This window comes from Aphelocoma coerulescens (assembly GCF_041296385.1).
Source record: "Aphelocoma coerulescens isolate FSJ_1873_10779 chromosome Z unlocalized genomic scaffold, UR_Acoe_1.0 ChrZ, whole genome shotgun sequence".
In the NCBI taxonomy this organism is placed as follows: domain Eukaryota; kingdom Metazoa; phylum Chordata; class Aves; order Passeriformes; family Corvidae; genus Aphelocoma; species Aphelocoma coerulescens.
Genome location: NW_027184085.1, coordinates 12,078,169 through 12,099,198, shown reverse-complemented (window position 1 = coordinate 12,099,198; position 21,030 = coordinate 12,078,169). Strand labels below are relative to the sequence as shown.

At 37.2% G+C, this 21,030-nt stretch overlaps 1 protein-coding gene across 1 annotated transcript in view; it reads left to right on the top strand.

Moving 5' to 3' along the window:
* Window positions 1-21,030, top strand: part of PRLR (prolactin receptor) — a 162,170-nt gene that overhangs the window by 22,533 nt on the left and 118,607 nt on the right. The window lies entirely within an intron of this gene.

The following is a 21,030-nucleotide window of genomic DNA, read 5'->3' as shown; positions in this document are numbered from 1 at the left end:
TGAAACTCCTTCATCATTAAGGTTTAAAATATCTAATTAATGGTTCGGTTGTGCATTAACATTATTTTTAAAATGTGTAAAATATTTTATAACAGTGATTTCACAGAGAATTGATAATGCAAGCTGCTTGTAGTCTTTACAGACTGAACACTCTTTTAAAAAATAATTTAAACAGTCTGTCATTTTCCAAAAGCCCCTTAGTTTCTTTTCAATGTATTTTCAATGTATTTTCAATGTGTACATTTTGTGTGGTTCAGTCACCTGTGTAAATAACAGCTTTCTCAGAACTGAAATGAGCAAATAATTACTAACAATTTTGCATAAACATTATTTTATTAAAAATAACTTTTCACAAGTTTACTCAACAACACAAACCATGAGGAGACTAAAGTACAAAGAGTGTACAACAAATGCTCTTACTTTGTTTAACTGTGGTTGTGCTACTACATCTACTACATCTTGCTGATCACTGTACTATCTTAGCATCTAAGGAAATTGATGATGTCTCCCTTATTGCATTCTTTCAATCTGGTTTACTTTATTATTTATTTATTTATTTATTTATTTAGGATGTCGTCTGTAGGAAAATAAGTCAAATTATACATTCTGCTTTTTTTCTGAAAGTAATAGAATTTATAGTTTTTCCAACTTCCCAGGGCTAAATTGACCAATGTGGGCCAGTCAGATGAACTCTTCATCACTGTTTGCTGGGAGTTTAAAAACCAAACTAAGCAAAGCCAGAAAGACCTCCCAAATCACACAATAATTTTCTTTACATTTTAAGCCACTGTTCCTGAAGATGGAAGGTCAGTGTCATGGGAAATTGTCTTCATAGTTGTGCTAACCTGATCTTTTTTGTCATCTAAGCTTGTACACTTGAGGTATTTGAAAAGGAAAATTGAAAACTGATGTATAACCATATTCAATAGGAAAACAATTATATGAGTGGAGTGATGTATTCTTGGTGACCTGTGTTGCTTAGAAACAAACTGCTGTCTTGTCAATTGATTAAATCCTTGTCTTCTAATTGTTTTTTACTGGAAAGTCCATTGCAATGCCTGACTCAGGCTCAGACATTCCTCCATTAACCATGAGGTCAAGCTACTATCTGCTGCTTTCCTTTCTTCAATCTCACTTCATCTCAACTAAAATCACTCAGACACCTCTCAGTGAGCATTTCTTACATAAAGTTACAGTTATTAGTACTGAATTTACCTGGTGCAAGTTGGGTTAGAACACACATGATCACATAGTGCATTTCTGTTACATTAGCCAGTGCACACAAGAAAGGATTTCAAACAGTATTTTATTAATATTAAATTAGTTTGTATATGGCCAGGTAAATAATCTGCCACTAGAAAGTTACCCTGTCAACATTGTTTGAACAAATTTAAACCAATGAAGTAATTTGATATAAGATCTATTCTATGTGTTGTAGTACTGCATGCTTTTGGTGAAGTACAAGAACTTATTTGGCTGGATTTACAGTTTCAGTTGTTTGTTTTTTTTTTTCTATTAGTTACTGAAGAGTGTTTCTAGAATCACAGCTTCCTTATTCAGCTACAGATCTGATATGTTTCTTTTCTTTTGTTTCACCCTTTATCTTAATTATTGTAAAATCCTTCTTTTGAGCTGAAAAACATAGCTGTCTTCTGTATATATTTATGTAAAATATTGCTGCAGTGTGTAGTTTCTCACCATCTCATTTCTATATCTACCTTTAAACTTGTTCCCAAACTTCTCACTTTAGACCCCAAATGCCTCCCTTTCTATGCTAGCCATTATTGTCCACTTTTTAAATTTTCAAGTGGTGGTTTTTTGCTTTCTCTCATTTTGTATTTCCCACTTGGTAGGAATTTATATAAACATTCAGTAATTCCCTTACATTCCATGGCTTCTTACTGTGACTTTTGGTCCATGTACTCACTAATTCAAGAATTGAGTTTCAGAAGTGTTCAACCTGCTTAGGGAATGTCCTTGAAGTAAGTAATAGTAACAAGCTCAGTAGAATTAAGAGCGTACAGAAGATCTTCACAGCTTTTATTCTTTTCCTTACAATGACCTATAGAAAATAGCATTAAATAATCTATTTTCAGGTGGGATATACCTTAAACCTGGACATCCTATGTGTTTCTGGATACTGTGGTAACTGCTGTTGTGTTGTCAGGGAAACAGCCTTGTGCTGTAGGCAAAACCAATGAGGATTAAGCAAAGCTATAATATAGCTAAGTCCCTGTGACCTTATCAGGATCAAGATCTGTCAGTTCTTCACTTTGCAAGTGTCCCTCAGGAGTGAGAGAGATATGCACAAGTAAAAGCATACCTGCAGTATGCCTGATATAAGTATCAGTCTTGGAGTATTCTAAGAGGTGAAAGCATTTCTCAGTTAGATGGATTAAAAGACTCCGTTTGTGTAAGTAAAATCTTTATAAACTAAATGATAGAAAAGTTTTCATGTGAGCTATGAATGTGGATGACATAACTGAAATATGATGAACTCTGGAGTCTCTTTCATCTTTGTTGAAAATTCACACAAAAATATACCAATATAAAAGTAAATTAAAGTCGCAGTGATAAGAAACAAAGTTTATAGCACTCTGGGATGCAGAGTAGTTGCCAACAGTTTTCAGCACAGTGTTCTTCTTTAGTAGTAAATATTGATGCATGTGTCACTAAAGTAAACTCACACTCCAATATAAATGTATTATTTAATCCCAGGTTTTTTGTATTAAAAGAAGTTAAACATTTTTGCATAAGTGTTAAATTATTTTTGGTGTTGATTTCTAATGCAAAATAGAATGTTACGCATTAGTTGAATTTTCATAAAAAATACGAATGAGTGAAGGAGCAACTACATTTTACATGCTTTGGCAAACTCTCTGGAGTTTATTGTGCTTTTCTTTCTTGTATTGTTGTGTATCATCAAACATGATTTAATGTCTTTCTTAATTAGCCCTAAGTTTTAATTATTAATCTGCATTTATAAACCATTGTATTTTCTTTTTAAGTATCTCTTGTGTTACATGTCCATTATAAAAAAAAATTAAATTCAGTGTTAGTTCATCTGGCAGAAAATGCCATATGAATCTTCTTCATTAGTGATACTGTCCCATGTCTTGTGCTGAGAAGGGAGCATCTGAGGCAAAGTGTGAAATGAGATGTCGGATATGATAATGGCTTGACTTCTAACATTACCTTGTGATATGTTTTCTTTCTTAGTGATTTGTTTTTTTCCTTCAGGTTAATCTAAACCTCTGGCCAAAGACAGTGGATTCTGTTGATTTTGATTATTCCTTTCTGCCATTCCAGTCCTTTTTCTCAGTGGTTCTATATTTCATTCTTTTTTATATCTGATTATTTAAAATACCTGGGTGTTTGGCTCAGAATGATTGTCTTTACCATTTCATCGAATTTACAGAAAATTTCTGTGTATAACAAAGCAAGTGTATTATCAAAATAATTGTATTATCAAAGCAAGTTCAGGCATTTTGCAGCATGTTTAAAGCCATTATAGAAAAATTGAAATTGCCCTGATTTTATTGCCTCATTTCTGAGAGTAGCCACTTTCCTGATAAGGTATTTCTATCAGAACATCAGGGGAATAAATTAAGCAAGAGGACAGTGAAGATTTGGCCACTTCTGTGAGTTCAATATGATGTCAGCCTTCTTAACTATGTAAAATGAGCTGTAGAAAAGTTAGAGATGAGACCATATTCAGTACTTTAAATATTTAACGCTTACATATTTAAGAACAGAACAACATCAAAGTTTTTAGAATACATGCAGCAGTTGACTTAGACTGCAGCTTAAGTTTTGGAAGAAAAATGCACTGTGATGAAAAACAGAACATTAATTTGCAAAGCTAAAGGATTAGGAAACATGTTGTACCTTTCTCCTTCCTGCTTCCTCTTTTATTATTAATTTTTTACTTTCAGTTTTCAAATTAAGTACAGAACTGCATACTTTTCTTAACGTATTATCTACATCTCAGACTTTTTTCCCTTCTTGCATTTTTTCTAATTTTGTACAAATAAATCTGTCCTTATTTTCTCTTGGTCCACCCTGTATTAGAGCTCACTAATATGAATGACCTTGACCAGTAATGACTAATTTAGAAAACAATAAGTAGAATCCAACTTCTTCTTTTCTTTAAACCAACTAACTAGTTCAACAGTGTTCCAGTAAATTACTGCAAGTTGTCTACTACCCTGCTGGTTTCTGGGGTAATCTGCAATCCTGAACAATAGCATAGCAGCAGCAGTCTCTCCAGTTGTTTTGTTTGTGGACAAAGAGGCAGATCAGCCTTTCCCAGCTCATGGGGTGCATTAGGTGAATCCAGGACATGTCATCCTCCCTGTGCATGTGCTGTGCAACTGATCCATGAGTGCATAACAGGTCTAAGAATGTCTGAAGCTGTTGATTTACAGCAGGCCATCTGTGCATGGCCCAAGGCCACGTGTCCAGGTGTTCCAACTTGTTTAGCAGATATCTGTTCTTCCATGTGAAATGCTGGCAAATACAGTTTTCTCATTCTATTTTAAAGTACTGCTGTAACTTTGGTCCATCTATTCTAAATACCATGTACCATGGACATTTAATTTTTTGGATCAAATTCAGACATGAATTCAGAACTAGTCATTGGAAAAATGTTACGGTGAAGTCAGCTTAATTCTGTAATATCAATATGGAGGAAACCAGAACTAGACTTACAGTACTCTACTCATGTCTGATTTTTCTTCCTCTTTTATCTTATATGGCTACTGACAGTGCTGTAAAATACAAGAACAGTTTACAAAATCAAAATATTCACATTTGTCATATATTGACAACAAAACCCCAGAGAAAAATGAGGTTATGGAAGACCTCAGGTGTTTAGGTTGCTGTTTTCAAAAGACTGAACAGAGAACTGTAGTTTTAATTGAAATAAATAAAAGCATAATATCCAAGCTCTGATTTAGTCCAGAGATCTTCTCAAATCTAGTTCTTGTGAATTATATCTCTAAAGATTACGGAACATTAATTCCATGATTTTTGTGAGATTGTGTGTTTATAGGAATAGACTGTATTGATTATTTCTGCACTGCATTGTAATATGTTGAATTTGGTGCACTATACATAACACAAATATGCAAATCTGTATGTTGGATGGGGTTTTTTCCTATGCTTATTTTTTTCTAATTTACTTTTAGACTTCTGATGTACATGTTTAAGAGTTAAGTTTCTCATGAGAGTAACTTAGTAGCCATAAATCACTTTCTGAATAGGTTGGTATGAGTGAAACACTCAGCCTTGGAACACACTTATTCAGGTTATGAAATGCAGATGCTATGGTGGGTATATTAATTAAGTGGTGTGGTTTATTAAAAGAAGGACATATAGCAGTATGCTGTTGTCTATCAGTTTCAAGTGAAAGACTGTCAGCCACAGCAGCTATCTGTGAACAACTGAATGTATTTGTAGTAGCTGTATTTGTGTCACTGCAATAATCAGGAGCAATAGATAGATAATCGTAACAGAAATCAAAGACACTAACAACTAACCAGGAGTATCTCATGCTTTTGAAAATTCCTTGCCCTATCTTTTTTATATGGAAGATGATGCAAAATGTTTATATCAGTATATTCATATTCGTCTGCATAGTTGACTGTATGCTTTATCATTTGCTCCATTAGTATTTATTTTACATGTGTTTTGTGTACAAAAATAATCAGACAAATAAAAAAATAGGTAGCAGTAGACTTTACATCTATGGATATTCTTTACAAAGAACTCACTGTGGGTGTGTTTTTGTGTGTGTGAAATTGATTTTCAATTTATAACCAGTTTAAACTCAGAGAGAGGATCAACCCAAAACTTCAGTTATAAGACTGTTATCACTATGTTTGACTTTATATCCTCCTTAATGTCAAACTGTTTGACAGCAGCAGTAGTTAATCATGCTGCCTTGAGGCTTACTGTGATCCAACAAGCAGCATGCAAGCTAGACAGTGCTTAAGGGTGCTCCCTTATGGCTCACTTCATCTTTCAGGAGACAACAAATGAATTCAAGTAGGGAGTAGTAGCTAAATGCCTCCTCCCATGCCTGTCCACATCCTAGCTCAGAGAGCAAGGAGGCTGCTGCAGAGGTACAGAACAGTGAAGTCATAGCTCTGCACTGAAGGAAAGCAAAGTGGGGCTCTCACAGCTGTCCTCTCTCTGTAAACAGGGAAGGTGTTTCATTTCAGAATCAAAATCGTTTGGCTTAATTACCTGTGAAAACATGCCAGCAATGTGTGGCATTCTACCTTGTAATTTCATTTTCAAACAGTTTAAAAAGGGGAAGTTTAGGGAAGCCTCAATGCTTCTTGGGCTTTTTGATCTCTTGGTAAGTGTTGTGCACATTTGCAGATTATTTATTAAAACAATATAAAACATGCATGTTTTCCACTATTACTTTTATTTGAAGCACCGGTGCTTCAGTTTAATGTTTCAGAAATGATAGAATCAAGTCCAGAAAATAGGAAAATCAAGAAAAATTCAACTGCTTTGCTAACATTCTTTGTTGTCCCCATTTTGAGTCTGCAATTTAGGTAAAACCTGAGTAAATGCTAGTGTAAATATCTCTGAGAGATATTACATTCTTCAGAAGCAGTAATAATCAGTCTGCTTCAGTCTAAGAAAAACACACAGAGGATCATTTGGCTTAACAGTTCTGTTTTTTAAGGGTATTAACAGGCCCGCATCCATGAAGGTGATTATTTCAGTGCTTGTTGCTTAGGATTTATATTGAGGCACATGGTTGCTAACATAAAACTGTTCTGCTTCCTTAGGAAAATGTATTTAAGTCCTCTCAGGCACAAAAACACAGAAGTGGCTGCACTGGATCACAGCTGTTCATTTTTCCTATATTCAGCCTGTGGTTGAAGTTCATAACCCATTCTACAGAGAAAAAGGCAAGAATATTGCATTTACAGAATAATCATCTTAATAAAGAAAATTTCATGTTAGATTCTTGCTGCTTGTGAGGCTTGATTTATATGCAAAGACTGCTCAGCTGAGTGCAATGGAGAAAATGAAGAAATGGTGAAAGTTACTTCTTAGTTCTCTTGAGTAAAGGAGAACAGTATGACAAATAGAAGGAAAAAAAAAAACAGAGAGGCCCACAAATTGACAGTGACACAAGTAGCTGACTGTCTTCTGAATAGTCAGTATTTGATGGATATTCCCTGAGCAAGTACAACAAAGAAATTGGGTAAAATTCAGGACAAACTTTTAGGGACAGGATATGATTGTCTGTCAAGAACATAGTGAGAACCTTGGGTATACTGTAAAGGGAAGAAAGAGACTTTTGGGATATTGAGTGATGTTAATTACATGTCCTGATACATAGGTTAGAAAGCAGTTGTAAGAGTTCTGATATGAAATGTCTGAAAAGCTCCATGTTCAGCCTCTGATAGTAAGCAAGACAAGCGCTGCAATGCTGACTTTCAGCATTTCTTTCTGCACTTTGGAATTTACAGTTTCTGAGTCATAGAAGCCCAGTATATTTTTATTGCATCATTTGTTGTTTTATAAGCCCACATTGTTATCTCCTTTCCAAGTTACACAGTCCAGGTCTTTTTTCTCTTTTGTATGGTTTTGTTTTTCCTACATCTTTCCTTGTATTTTTAACATTATATTAAAATTCCTGTCTGAATTCCTTCTGTTATTTCCTGTGATTTTTCTTTGTTGATAGAGTATTTTTTAAACTGAAATCAGTAATGCTAATATAGATATGTCTTTGATTTCTGTAGTCCATATGAACACTGATAATACAGTCTTCCATTCTATTCTTAGAGCATTTGTATTAAAGAGGGGGATTTTTTTGTTAGTAGGTTTCTTTCTTAGTACATCCATTTGATTTCATTTTCATTATAGGTACAAGTACTTGGGTTTTTTTCTTTCAGTGTGCATTGAGTTTGTAGGTACCAAGAAAACTGTATTTGCTAATGTGATTTTCAAAGTGGAAATGAAATCTGTGTATGTTCTCTTAGTTATAGAGCAGAGCTCAGATACAGTCAACTTGCATGTCTTATATGCTGGTGCTTGTGGAGATTGGACTAGAGTTTCCTGCCATTATCTCAGTAGTCATTTGAGATAATAGAACTTCTAAGAGTTGAGGTTACAAACACCCTGTTTAACAGAGCGATATGGTGTTTGGACAACCAGAATCACAGTTAAGCAAGCAGATACTTTTCATCCAGTCGTCCCTTTTATCAGGTGTCTGATATGTTCTTAAGTGTTCAGGATCGTGGGTTTCAAGCCTATTGAATTCCTTAGCCTATGATATTAGGTGTAGTTTATAGGTCCCACACTGTCTAGCAGGACACATTCATTTTGCACAGGGTAAATGTCACCCTGGAACTTCATCCAAGAATTTTCAACTTACGTATCTTTTAAATCTTCTAAAAATATAATATACAAGCTTCAGTAGAACCCAGCAGAAAAAACCTAATTACTTGCATATTTTACACTGTACTAGACAAAAGTGATACTTACCCTACTTCTGCAAGTCAAACATACGCTTTTTCCTTTAAAACTCCTTTCAAATATCAGACTTCAGTTTTGGATAAGGCAGAAACTTAGACTGGTTATAACAGGTATTGGGTCTGCAGGAACGACAGGTATTAGATACATAAGTTCCTGTTTTACTGACCATGTGAACCACACATAAACCTTTAATACAATCTGGCATGTGTACATGACTGCTGCATTACATTTTCTTAACAAGGTTCTGTTTAAATTTCCCATTTATTCACTGGCATTTTGACAACTCCAGAAACAGGTCTGGCAGGATTTTTTAAAATAAATATTCTAATCTGTTTTACAGTGCTACAATTTTATTTTTTTCACTGTAGTATTCAACTCAGCTTTCCCATACAGCTGTGTTAATGTCTTTGGTTACTTCATTTCAGGTAAAAATTCCCTCTAAATTTTCTTTTCCTTGGCATGTCTGCAGTAGCTATCTCTATACACTATCCTCATGAAAGGAATTGGGTAGAACTCTAATGACCTGTGAATATTTGCCAGTACATGATCAAAAATGTAAACAGAACTGTGTTTCAAGTTCTGCAATTCTTGGATTGAGTAGCACAGTTGGAAGGGACCTACAATGATCATCTGGTCCACCTTATTATCACAGAGTCATAGAATAGTTTGGTTTGGAAGGGACCTTAAATATCACCTAGTTCCAACCCCCTTGTCATGGGCAGGGACACTTTTCACTAGACCAGATTTCTCAAAGTCTCTTCCAGTCTGGCCTTGAACAGCTTCAGGAACAAGGCATCCACAGCTTTCCTGGGCAACCTGTTCCAATGCCTCATGACCCTCCCAGTAAAGAATTTCACCCTAATGTGTAATACAAACTTAAACTCTGTCAGTTTAATAACACTCTGCCATGTCCTGTCACTATATGCCCATGTAAAAAGTCCTTCTCCATCTTTCCACATTTTGTGTACTGGAAGCCTGCTCTAAGGTCTCCCCAGACCCTACTCCTCTCCAGGCTGGATATACCCAACTCTCTCAGCTTGGCTCCAGCAGGTCTGTGTCCTTATGTTGGCGGCCCCAGAGCTGGATGCACCACTCCAGGTGGAGTCTCACAAGACCAGAGTAGAGGAAGAGAACCACTTCCTTTGATCTGCTGGCCACATCATTCTTTGGATGCAGCCCAGGACACAACTGAGTTTCTGGGCTTGCAAACACATGTCACTAGGACATGTTGAACTCCTTATCCACTTATAGCCCCGAGCCCTTCTCCCTAGGTCTGCTCTCAATCCTTTCTCATCCCGGCCTGTACTTGTGCTTGGGGTCACCATGACCCAGGTGCAGGACTTTGCACCTGACCTTGTTGAACTTCACAAGGTTCACACAGACCTACCTTTCAAGACTGTCATGTACATGTCCAGTCCCTCTGGATGCCATCCCTTCCCTCCAGTGTGGTGACCACACCACACAGCTCAGTGTCATCAGTGAGGGTGCCCTCAATCCCCCTGTCCATGTCACCAGCAAAGATGCTGAACAGTGCTGGTCCCAGCACTGAGCCCTGAGGGACACCACTTGCTGCTGGTGGTGTCCCTTACTTGGACATCAAGCCATTGACTACAACTCATTGAGTTCAACCATCCAGCCCATCAAGATATTCAAGACTGATTCCTGTTCTTAGGACTCTCCAATGGTTCCTGTGCCCTCATGAAATTTGTTCCTTAGGATTTGGGGATTTTCCTAAGCATAAACCATCTACTGATCATACTGATTTGCTTGCCCTTTATAATTGCAGTCTTTACTGATAATTTTAAGTTTTCATAGAGTCTAATATAACCAACTTGTATGCAGTATTATTTAAATACATGATGAATTTTACTTTTTCTGAAGAAATTGAATTAGTAAGCCCTCAGGTTTGTGGTCTTCTTTTTTAACAACTCTCTGGGTCTTGGGAGGATATGATTAAAACCCCTACTATTAATGGAAGAATGAATACACCAAGATCACTGAATGTAAAATTTGTATTTAAGTTCTGCTTCTTCTGTGTACTGACTTTCATTCATTTTTTTCTAACTTGGAGTATTATTAGAAGATAGTGTAAATTTATAAGTCTGAATTTTCATCTGCTTAAAATCATCATAAGTCACTTTGAAACAATGCAGCCAATTACCCTGTTGGGTTTTAAAAAAGAAAATAAAACCTTACAAAAAGTATGTCTATTTTTGGAAGATATTTAAATATAGAATAGTTGGCTTTCTCAGGTATGAAAAACCTGTATTTAGTAGAATCATAACTTTTTGAAAATATATTATTAGTTATTTATTACTGTGGCTTCTTGATGGCTTCTTTAAAGAATAATTCTGTATTCTTTGTCCAAGTATATTTATCATAGTTTTTCCATTCTTTTCCACGATGAAAAAATACTTGTATTTTCTTTTATTCTTTATCTTTCTTATCTCTCTTAAATTCCGTGTGTTCCATTCTATGGATTACTTCACATGTATAAGTTACTTGCTAAACTGTCCCTCTCAGAAATCTAGGGAAAGGTGATACAAGTCAAATGTTGTTATTGATGCCAAAACAAAATACAATGTTATTGAATTGATTCTAATAGTTAAGTTAGGGGCACAGTGTTAGTCACAGACTCATGGACTCATTTTCGTTGGAAATAACCTTTAAGTTCAAAGAGTCCATTAAGTCAGCCTGAACCAGCAGCAAAAGCAGTGGCTGTGAGAGAATGAGAGAACTACATCTCAGGATAACATTGATTCAGTGTTTCTTCTTTGTGTATGATTTGTTATTTTTCTAAGATACTGCAGAAATTGATTTAATAAATTGTCTGCTTAGTTGGCATTTAATATTCACTTATCTTGCATTGCTGTGGCTGTTCTGTTCTGCAGCTTTTCCCACGGTGAACCGAACTAATTTACAATGTTGTCAGGCTGCAAATGAGTAGGAAAGAGAACTAGTGCTTATCTTATGTTCAGGGCTAAAGGAGGTGAACCTAGGCATGTACACTAGCAATGTGCTTTGGAAAACACTGTAACTAAGATGGGTTGCACATCAACACTAATAATTTAGTGACTTTGGAGTCATGTCCCTTCATCACTACTGAGTCCTTTTCATTTAGTTTTGACAATTTGCAATAGTTCATTTTATTATTCTGTTCCAGATCTTGTACTGTTATGTGCATTTGAAACAGATTTTCCAATATATTCTCTGTAAGGAAAGCTCTTTCTGGCTTTTTTTTTTTCTGACAGCCTCTCATGGTGCCACTGAAAACTCTTCATGACACTTACAAGTCAATACTTTTTAACAAGGTCACTCATTTAATTTTTTTCTTGAAAGTAAACCCTGGATTGGTGGATATATAAATTTTTTTTTGCGTTGGACATGAAGTAAAGAATATGATGGATACAGTTGCAGATTAGTTCCTTAATAATATAAATTTGGACATAAATGATGTCATGTCCTTTGCTGAGAGCTAACTGAGGACCTTTTTCGCCTCTTGTGGGTTTACTGACTGGATTCACTGAAATAATCCATTATAATATTGTAAATTTTTACCTCAGCAATGCACCCCTGTGTAATTTACCTGGTTTACATTTTTGTTTGCTTCTTGCTCCTAGGTTTCTTGGTCTCCCATAGTATGTCACAGGCACTGTCATCATCCTAGTCCCCCTGTCAGTGTTACAGTCTTAAAAATCCTGTGCTTTCCTACTTAGGTGAGAAATCCCAATCCACACTGATCCTATTTTCCTTATTAATCCTGAGAACTCATTTATCTGATTTGATTCAGGTATTTTAGTGTTTAACAGTACTCCTCTGTTGCAGTGAACGGTTTTTCCGAGGTTTTGTGTACTGAGCACAATAAGCTTTTAATTTATTATTTTCTTTCACCATGTTTTTATGTGTTTACAAAATTATTAAAGCAATTTAAACCCAGCCATTTTGGTTCCCCCATTTTATTTCTTGTACTGTGCTTTGTATATATTTTCATACCTTTGGTAGTACTTTTTGAGTTACCATACGAGGTTTAAGTGCAACTCTGTTCTTAATCAACCAAATCCTCACATATCTGCAAAACAATACAAGTAAGTAATTTCTTAACTTCTTTACTTGCCCTTCATTTCCACCAGTACAATATAAACTTTATAACTTTATAAACAGTACAATATAAACTTTTTATAAACTTTATAACATTACTGTCTTAAAATTGAATATGCCTAAAAAAATTTTACTTGATCACTATGAGATTAGGAAAAAAGGGAAATACAGAAGTTAAAGAGAAGCAATCAAATCTGAATTCCAGAGTCAAAGTGGAGAACCACATAGGTATGAATATGAAATGTTTATGGACTAATATATGTTTTGTGGGAGGAGGTTGAAATTTTCATCATGCATAGTAGTAGGGACAAATTATTTTTGAGATCCGCTAAGAAATGCACTTATGCAATAGATCATACATGATTCTACACTTTTCCTGATATCTTGAGTCACTGTTCTACACTTTCAAGAGACTGAGAAGATTATGAAATAATAGTATTTCCAGTATTAAATAATAGAAGAGCTGTACAAAAAGTTAGAGGAAATTGCAGGATTTTTTTGTTTTGTTTCTTAAATATTAATTTCCTACTTTAAACCTTCTCTAATTTTCTAGGTATTGTAGAAGCCATTTTAATTGAGACTGTGAGATTATTTGCATTAAATGCTGCAGTGGTTTTCATTCTTAGTCTTCTTTTGCATGCTTGACAGTACCTCAGATTTGAAGTAATGATGAACTGCACAGTTACTGTTTTGTTGTTTCAAACTCAGAATATCTTGGAAAGACAACTTAGATTTTAGTCTGGTTCTTGATGCATGAAACTCTCCTTTTCCATCACATTCAAGCATGAAGTTTATTTTTATGTTGCACTCTTTGGCTATAGCCTCCTGGAAATTATTTTGATTTTCTTTTTTTATTCAGTGCAAAGGAAAGGGCATTCAGAGAAGGAGTTTTGGTTGTATTTTTGGTCTGTTTGATAGCAGGAGAAAATATCAAAACAAGACATTAGATCATGACAGAAATAGAAAAAAAATCAAATTAGAAGAATTTTCAGTATAAATAGAAGTATAATTGCAATGCCATAGCCCTTGAATTTCTGTAATTACACATACTCAAAAAACCCTCTATGTCATTGCCATAATGAAAAAGCCATCATTTCTCTTCAAAAGCACTTCAGAAAGCAAAATTCAGACAGTCTGCCAGCATATTCAATTTGTCCATCTCTCACAAAAATTGTACGCTATCTTCAGTAAGGAAATTGGTCTTCTGTCAAAAGCAAAGTAATTACAAAAATTTCTCAGAAAAAAAAAACATTGCTCTCATCACTTCTTGGAATTAAAATTGTAAATATTTCTCGTCCCCTTGCTCCCTCATCTGTTTAATTTCGTGGGTATATAGGTCCCTGACCTTGGCCTGATTGACAAGGGAAGTTAAAACTGCAAACACTTACTATTCCTTTCCACACATCAGTGAAATTATGTTAGGAATATTAAATGGATGAACACAGCTTAACTAATATTTAAATCATGGAAGGTATGATGTATGCCATTTTATAGTAAACAGTTTACTTTATAATATGATTTTTTTCAGTCAGTAAAAATCTGAAATACTATGATTAGAAGAAAAAAGGATTCATTGTTTTTATGGATGATAAACATGTGTCAGTATGTTGTGTACTTCCTGCTAGAATTTACTTTATTTGTTTACAATTAGCAAATATTAGTAAACATGAAACTACAGACTGGTTATGCCCTCCATGATCCCCGAACTGCTCCTTTCAAACACAATTTTACTCTCTCTCATCTTTTCCCAGCCTCCAGATAATAACAACAAGGCTGCTGTTTGATCAGCAGTTGTGTACATTCCATATGCCAGGTTATTAATTTTATTAGAGAAGTAAAATTGAACAGAATGTGGAAGTTGCCAAAAATTATTAATAAAAATTGTCAGCAAAGCTAAGATTGCTTTCAAATTGGGCATGAAGTTTTCTGTAGATACACTCACAGCTTTGGGTTTTTTTAGAGACCTCAATATTCATACTAAGATCCCAGAACCCACAATAAAATGTGTTGTAAGAAGGAGACTAAAGGAGAGTTAAATTATCAGGCCGTATTGCCTAGCAGTGATTTCTTTAATTCTCATTTGAACTTCTCTTTCTAGCTTCTGTGTTCTTTGAAGACTCTCACTCATAAACCCTAAATAGTGTGTTGATATTGCAGCTTGTATTTCTTCCCTACTACAATATATAATTTTTCATTCTTTCTCAGTCCTTCATTACTATTTTATTCAAAGAATGTATAACCCAGCATCTCATTCAGAGTTTAGTTCCAAGGCTTAAGTTCATCAAGATGAACAATATTCTCACATTATTTTTATGCTGGTCATGGGAGAAGATTGAAAAAAGATGAAGGGATGAAAAGAAGACTGGGTATCCCACTGGACACAAGTGAAGTCTTCATAGTCCATCGGACCTGATGATATGCATCCCTGAAGGTATTGACTGATGAAGTTCCTAAGCTGCTCTCCATGATATTTGAAAGCTTATGGCAGTCAGTTGATGTTCTAGGCAACTGGAAAAAGGGCAATGTACCCATTTTTAAAAAGAGAAGAAAGAACAACCCTGGAAACTACTAACCTGTTGTCACGATCCGCTAATGCAAGCGGGGGTCGTGATGGTTCGTTTATAGATCTCAGAGTGTAAAAAGGACACAAGAAATTTCAGTTTAAATCAAAACAGTGCACCTTTATTAAGTGCCCACAACACAGTAATGCAATAGAAGAGAGAAAGGGAGAGAGAGAGAGAGACAAAGTAGGGAGGAAGAAAAAGAGGGGGGGGGGGGGCAATAGCTACCAACGGATGAGACGAAGTCCTCGTGGTCTTCCGCCAATAGATTCGTCTTCTTTCCGTGGGGGAGATCTCTCCGACTTGGTTATTTCAGAGAGTCCCTTTATAGTCCTTTTCAGAAGCGAGGGGCAACTGGCCAAGAGGTTGGGAAATTTCCAGCCATTGTTGTGGAGTCTGTTGCTTTGGGAAACAGGTACAGGACAGACGCACAAGACCGGTGTGCAGGACAGGTGTGCAGGGCAGGTCGTTCCTTTCCGCTTCGGCGCAGTCCTTCCCGCCTGGGCAGCAAGAACGGCGCAGTCCATTGCGACCTGCACTAATTTTCCTCAGGAATGCGTACCAGTTCCCAGCGGGCACACCCCTAGGCAACACTCGGCAGACATCCCACCTCAGCAGGGCCAGGACTCCTGTGCTCAGTCTCTGTTCTCGGCGATGATCGTGAGGCAGATGAGGGATCTTTGGACCGTCTCTTACACCACCCCGTGACTCACGATTGTCGTCAGGAGAGCTCTATCTGCACGATTTTGTAGTGTCGTTGTGAAGTCTTCAGGACTCGTCAATGTTGGTAGCATATCCCGGAAAAGGGGTAGAGAACATAAGAGAGGAAGGGAAAGAGAAGAAAAGAAAAAGAAGGAAACAAAAGAGAAGGAAATGAATAATTTTAAATCAGAATACACATATAATTTTTTAATTAAAATACCTCTAATTTTTTATCACATCTTATTTTAATACTCGTGTAGTTTGTCTCATGTCAATAACCTTGGGTGTGTCTACAGCGGATGGGGTATTGGCTAAATTGTGGACATCTATTATAGATGTAAGCTGTGTTAGCCGTTTCATCATTCTCCAATTCATGATGTATAAGACTGCTGATAAAGCAAAACCAATCAAAACCAAAATCAAGAGAACAATGATGGGATGACACAATTTGTTCAGGACACCTGTAGCAGTAGGTGACCACCCAAAAAGAGTATCCCACCACCTGTGTTCAACATCTTTCTTTACCCTTTCTAGAACACGATGTATTTCTTTCACATTGTGATGAACAGTTACTAAGGTTTTCTGTCCATTTTTCTTGATCTTTTCCAAAATTTCAATTAAATCTTGGTGAAGCAACAATTGCTTTACCAAAGTAAGGTTCATCCCAATGGGGGTAGGCAATAATTGGTGGATCAGTGTGTAATTGGACTGTAAAAGATGATAAGAAGTAACTGGGGCTAAATATGAAAAATCACATCCTATGATTTTAGTAAAGTTACAAACACAAAAATTTGAATGATTTTTTGTATCTACTACTAAATTTTCTACAAATACTTCATCACAAGCAGTTCTTAAGCATGCACATCCATTACCTATATAGACAAGCACTGTTTCAGGAGTCTCGTTAGGATGAATTTCAAAATGACAGATATTTTGTTCTGTATCTAAACAAATGTCTTGAGCTCTAATTGCATTACTTTCACAGATGAACCCTTGTTGTTCTCGGACAATACAAGTTTCTAAATTAACGGTTTGCCACTTCTCACCAATTTGACGGGCCCATTCTCTATGCTCGAAAGGATAGAGAACAGCTCCATCATGGTTCAGCCCTAATGCAATGACAGGGAATATCAGATGCACTGAAGCATTACGTATGGTCAGTACAAAGGCTGTGGCTGTGTTTGTGAGGGGATCGTAGGTAAAGTTTACTAAGTTCCACCAGGATTGGAATTCTCTTTCAAAATCAGTGGCACTGTCCCAGATTATTTTCCGAATTTCAGTAGGAAAAGTGCCTTCTTCGCCTTCTCTTATAATTGAGGCAGCAACTGACTGCATCCATAATTGAGCCTGGATGCAGCTGAGAGCTAAAGAAATGTTATTTTGTGTAGCATCGAGTGCGTCAATTATCAATTTGTGGTCATTCACATTTACCTTTTCCCAATTTGGTAATATGTTTGATAACAACCACTGATGGCTTCCCAAGGCTAATAGGGATGACTGCAGTGGTTGTTGTATTTTAGTCAAATCTGTAGTTGTGGCAATTAATTTATTCATTAATACTTCTGAATCAATACTATTTAAGATTCCCAATCCTGTTCCCATGACACCGGTTATGTCTCTTTGCGTTCGTTTCTTAGAAGGGTTTCGCTTTCGCAACCAGGTTGTCCACCCCTCGAAGGAAGTTTGCAGAAAGGGTGAACAAGCTGGCTGAACTTCTGAGACATTGTTTTGCATGAGCAATTTGACTTGTTTAAGAGACCATGCTGGATTAAATAGTATTTGTTGTTGGCCTGTTTTCCTGATTGTATATGGTCCAACTTTAAAAATTCTTGGGCTCAGCATAACCGGTGGTTGGGTGGTAGGTATTACAACATTGACATTGAGTTTTCCCCAGTGTTTTGTATCGTTTTTACCACACATGACTTTATGGGAAAATTGCACATCAGTTAAGTTTAGCCAACAATCTTGGTTTTGAATTTCACAAAACAAAACGCGGTCATGAGGTCCAATGCTATAACTGTGTATAGGTTTAGTAAAAGATCTACCAATTAGTCTACATCGTATTGAAACATCATCACCTTGGGTTACCATAAAGGGAGGAAAAACGTTGTTCTTGTCATCTAGTACGAGGGAGGTACTTATACCATGGTACGTAATTACTACACTTAGTATGGGCTTTGCTACAGCATTTATTTTGAATTTATAAGTTAAACCTTTCAAACCTGGCTGATCTGTCTGGTTATTTTGCCAATTGCATGTTACATAGGCTGATTTAGTTAGAGTAAAGTTATACCAGCAGTCAGTTGGTTCATTTTTGCAAAGCTTCGTGATTTGGACATTGTTGGTACTGGGGTCTAGGCTGTAGTTACCGACATTCTTCTGACGACAACACAGGATGAAGAGGGTTTGTGTGTTACACGCCCACTCTGTTGTAGGGCAGAGTTCGGCCGTAATGTTGGGGTGCAGGTCACTTTTCCCATTTGGTTTTAGAAAATTCCCGGTGATTGTAATGGTGGAAGCTTTCCCGGAGAAAGGTCCTTCTACTTTTCTGCATCTTACCTCAATTTTCTCACCAATTGTTCCATTTAGGGTTGTAGTCCAATCTTTTGAGTCCCATCCCCATTCATTTGAATGGTATACCTTAGAGTCGTGCAGTACTGCAGTGTCTGGGTTTGGGCGACGATCTCTAGGATGGGATCTTAGAGCACTAGTGTACCTAATGGTAGTACTAGACCATGGCCACTCAGCTGCTTTTTGGCCGTGGTGTTGTGGTAGGATGCAGAAAAGTATCACCAGTTTTATCATGGTTTATGTGGTCTTTTATGTCCCTCGGAGTTCTTCTGTGAAAAGCAAACACAAACAGAGTCTGCCACTAAAGGCAGAAAAAAAATTAGAATGATGGAATTATCCAGCGTGTATGTATCCGATGCTCTCTCCCTAGGGCATCAGAGGCTACCCATGCATATTTATTTAGAGGGCTTTTCAGCACTAATGGTACTTCTCCTACAGTAGGGAGGTCTACCAAAACAGGTTGTCCAGGGTAGTGTGCAGGATTCTTAGGATCATTAGGTCCCTGTAATGAAGGAATTATACTTGGAGCTGTTGGGCAAAAGGCAGTGATTTTAGGACACCCGTTTACCCCCCATCTATCATTCACACCTTTCACAGCTTCCCATAGCCGAACATCCCAGTTTCCCTCCTGTGGTTTCAGAAGTCGTTTCAGGAGACCATTGGTCCTTTCTACAATGCCGTTAGCTTGAGGGTAGTAAGGGGTGTGAAAAGTCCATTTAATGCCTTCACTTTTTGCCCAGTCCTGTACAACTTTGGCAGTAAAGTGAGACCCATTGTCAGATTGAATTTCTTGTGGTTTTGGGAAAGTTCCAAACCATCCCTGCAATGCTTTGACAGTGTTATCTCCTGTAGCTCTTTTAAAGGCATCGGCCTGGACTAACCCAGATATAATCTCTACTCCTACCAGTACAAAGTGTTTACCTCCTGACTTTTTAAAGGGGCCAATATAATCTACTTGCCACGCATCCCATAAGCCTTTACCCTTTCTTAAATGCAGAGGGTCATCTTCCAAAGGGTGTCTTTCCAGCCGTCTGCGGCATTGTTCACAAGCTGATATGCATGTTTTACACATTTCTCTGGTAACAGGCCACCCACGAGCAAGGGCTTCTTTGTACAAATCTTTTGCACCTGTGTGTTGTCTTTTTACATGCAACCATTCTAATAAGTGCTCCCAGTCTTCTGTAATCTGATCCTTTTTCAAAGGACTTAGTCTTGCTAATTCATCAGCTTTATTGTTCCACTCTCCTGCTGCATTTCCATCTGTCTGGTGAGAGGCTACCCACCCCACGGCAAAATTCCCTTGACTTGCAATATTTAGAATTTCTTGCCACTTTTCCTTTTGCCATACTGGGATTCTGTTAACTTCCCAGTCATTTTGCTGCCAAAAAGGAAGCCACTCAGTACATCCCTTAAACACAGCATAGGAATCGGTGTAGATACAGACAGGAGAAGTATTCTGTGCCTCATGTTGGAAAACACTCCAAACAGCTATCAGCTCGCCAACTTGGGCGCTGCCTTCCCCCTCTGTGATAATTCGTTCACCTGAGGAGGTGTGCAGGGCTACAGCCTTGTATTTCCACACCTTTCCTTCTCGCTTGGCAGAAGCATCTGTAAACCAAGAATTTGCTGACTGTTCGGGGGAAAAAGGAGGGGCTACTTTGATGGCTGAGGCAGGTTTGTCCTGACTGCTACTCAAGTTTTCAGTCTCTTGGATTGCCAGATTTTTTACAGCTCCTTCAGTTACTGAGAAGATGCTACAATAATGTTCAATCTGAGCATACCACTTCCTTACTGAGGCCCTCTGGGCCACCCCGTCAGGTGGGGGGGTCCCAGTAGAGACTGCCTTAATAACTTTGAAAGGGCCTCTCAAAACAATTGGTTGTTGTCGTGCAATCTTCTCCACTTCTATGAGAGCTAAGCTAACCACAAATAATCCTTTTTCCCAGGTAGTGTACCTTTTTTCAGCATCTTTAAAGCCACGAGAGTAAAAACCTACAGGCCTCGTTGGACCCCCAGGACCCCGCTGCCATATGTGTACTGACAGCCCTGAAGAGGCAAATCCCCATTCCACCTGGAAAGGATCTGTAGGGTGAATAGGGCCCAGGGCTTGGTGAGCTGTTGCTTCAAAAATCAACAATTGCAATGCTTCTTCTTGAGAAGCACTCCATTCCCATTTTATCCCTTTTCTTAACAAGTTATAAAGAGGTCTGGCAATTATGGAAAAATCTGGGATGTGTTTTCTCCAGAACACTAATAATCCTAAAGCATGTTGGAGATCTTTTTTGGATTCAGGCATTTTAATCTGATCTAAAGAGGTTAGGGTATCAGGTGGGATACATGTCATACCTCCTTTCCACCAAATTCCCAAAAATTTCACTTCATGTGAAGGATTTTGGATTTTTTCTGAGGGAATTTGCAAATCAAGGCTTTCTAAGTGGGAGATTATTCTTTGTTGGGTATCTCTCACTTCTTCTATTTCATCTCCTCCCACAAGGATATCATCAATGTATTGATAAACAGTCACATTGTCAGCTTTGGGTATTTTTTCTAACTCCTGGGCTAAAGCGTGATGAGCCAGGGTGGGGGAATG